At 41.7% G+C, this 2,442-nt stretch overlaps 1 protein-coding gene and 1 long non-coding RNA gene across 5 annotated transcripts in view; one reads left to right on the top strand and one right to left on the bottom strand.

Annotated features, from left to right (window-relative positions):
• LOC104865608 overlaps positions 1-2,400 on the bottom strand; it is a 9,218-nt gene extending 6,818 nt beyond the window's left edge. Inside the window, exon 1 of the long non-coding RNA XR_781224.1 lies at positions 2,322-2,400. This is a non-coding gene — a long non-coding RNA (uncharacterized LOC104865608). The remainder of the gene's footprint in view (positions 1-2,321) is intronic.
• Positions 1-2,442, top strand: part of Tmcc3 (transmembrane and coiled-coil domain family 3) — a 250,785-nt gene that overhangs the window by 186,728 nt on the left and 61,615 nt on the right. The window lies entirely within an intron of this gene.

The following is a 2,442-nucleotide window of genomic DNA, read 5'->3' as shown; positions in this document are numbered from 1 at the left end:
TTGGTTTTTTGACACAGGGTCTCACTATGTAGTTGAGACTGACCTGGAATTCACTATGTAGCCCAGGCTGGTCTCGAACTCACAGGGATCCTCCTGCCTCAGCCTCCCAAGAGCTGGGATTACAGGCGTGCGCCACCACACCCAGCTTAAAAAATATTTTAAAAGTTTACACAAAGAGAATCTTACTACCTATAATTTTCTATGACTTGCTATTTGTTTGCTTATTTATTTTGTTTTTCAGTATTGTTTGTGAAGTTTACCCATATGATTTTTTAAAGCTGGAACTGTGGTTTATCCTTTCATTTTATTGTTTCTTTTTGTATCAGAAGTTTACGTTTTTTAATGTCAAACTTTTCTAGTTTATGTCTTTGTGACTTACTTTCTTGACTTGTTTTTTATGGCCGTAATGATCTTCTTTCATTTTCTTCTAACCATTTCAAAGTCCCCCCCCATTTGGGGCTTTATCGTCTCTGATATTGATGTTGGCATATGTTGTGAGGTAGGAATTTTTTTTTCTCTCTCTAAGTGAAAAGGCAAATCATGCTACTCCTTTGCTCAAAAATTTTTATATCTTTGTTTTTTCCTCACAGTTAAAGCCAAAGTTCTTAAACAGGCCTTAAAAGTACTATATGATCTGGTCTTCTGAGATGTCTCAGACTTTGTCTCCAGTTGGCCTTCTGAGAACATGGCCTCCTTGATCTTTCTAGAACATTCCTACAATGTTCCTGCCTCAGGGCCCTTGGCTTGCTGTTCTGACTAAAATTTCCACATATCTTCATTTCTGGATACCCTGGAATGAGATGTTGCCTTATCACTTGGCCTTCTCTGGCCGCCCTAGCTAAAATGTCTATCACACCTGTCCCATAACATGTGGTGTCTCTCCTCTCTGTTTCGGGAGAACTTATCTGAAAAACTAACTACCTAGGCCTGCTGGAGGGAGAGGGCATATTTTAAAAGTTTTTATTTAATTTTTTGAACCGCTTTAGGACTAGCTTCCCGGACTCTTCTTAAGTTGGCTTTGAAAAGTTTACCCTCTTTATGCAAAAACATTTTTTGCTTCCAAATACTTAATGTATTCCCCACAGTACACTCAATTTTAATAGGCATACACGGTCAAAAACAAATCTCTTCCATTTCACTGTCTAGCTACCTCGTTTCCCTATCCTGGCTTCATTTTTTTCACTATTTATTTCTGTAGTTTTTGTTTATCCTCCCAGAAATATGTATATGTGACCATATATGTGGGTGTATAAATATATATTGTTTTTGCCCAAATGGGGGAATAGCATATATATTATTCTGCTCGTTGCTTTTATCATGTAATTATACAGGGTATGATCAAAATACAGGGGTTTTTTTTGTTTGTTTGTTTTTTTGGTATCAGGGATCAAACTCAGGTCCTGGTGCTTGTGAGGCATCCAGCGGAACACCTGAGCTAAATCCCTGGCCCCAAGGGTGTTTAAGTTTAAAACGTTTTTTATAGTAAAAGACACATGGCCATTAGTCCCTCTCAAAAATACTCCTCCTCTCTGCGCACTCTTATGATTCTTGATACTTTCTGAAGCAGTTCTGAAGTCCTCTTTTGTGAGCAGCCTTACAAAGTGTGATTAAAAACACAGCGAACACTGCTGAGCGCTCTCCACCGGAAAGGCAGGCTTGTAAAAACATGTCGGTGCGTCCTCATCCACCTTATCCACTGGATCTGGCACCGGGGGACTTCCGGCTCTTCCCCAAAGTCCAGATGACCACGAAAGGGCAAATGTGTTGAACGGATTCAGGACGTCGAGGCAGCCATGAGAGCACAACTGAAGTCATGAAAGAGGACTTCCAGAGCTGCTTCCAAAGTGGCATGAGTGATGCTGAGATAAACGTGTCCAAAGCAAGGGGGAGTATTTTGAACAAGTTTAATGGCCACGCGTCTTTTGTTGTAATTGTTTTAACTTAAGCATTCACCTTAGTTTTCGATCACACCTTATGTGTTTCATTTCATAGTTACACAGAGGGCTATCCCATTCTAGTACACTTATAATATTCCACTAGATGGATGTGCTGTGATTTAGAATTCAGTTTGTTTCTGAAGACATTTGGATTTGCATTTGCTTTCTAACGCGTGTCCCTTGCCTGTCTTTAACCAGTGCTTCATACTATGAGATACACCTTCTTTTCTGGGGAGAAGGGCTGGGGTCAGGGCCTTCGCAGGGAGCTACATCCCCTTTGTTTCTGAAATGGGGCCTCACTGCAATCCCCCTGCCTCAGCCTCTCAGGGTACTGGGATTACAGGCATGGGCCACCACCAGTCCAACCAACTTCTTGAATTTCACCTGTGATGTTAATCTCCCCGCAGTTGTTCAACATCCACAGAAAGAGGCTCGAAGGCAGAGCTGGGCCCTCTGCAACAGCACTTCCAACCGCCAGCCAGGACCCGGTGCTCTGAATTTGGGG

This window comes from Fukomys damarensis, unplaced genomic scaffold, assembly GCF_012274545.1.
Source record: "Fukomys damarensis isolate Sample0158 unplaced genomic scaffold, DMR_v1.0_HiC HiC_scaffold_15, whole genome shotgun sequence".
NCBI lineage: Eukaryota > Metazoa > Chordata > Mammalia > Rodentia > Bathyergidae > Fukomys > Fukomys damarensis.
Note: the sequence above shows the minus strand (reverse complement) of the source record. Positions and strands in the feature narration are given on the sequence as shown.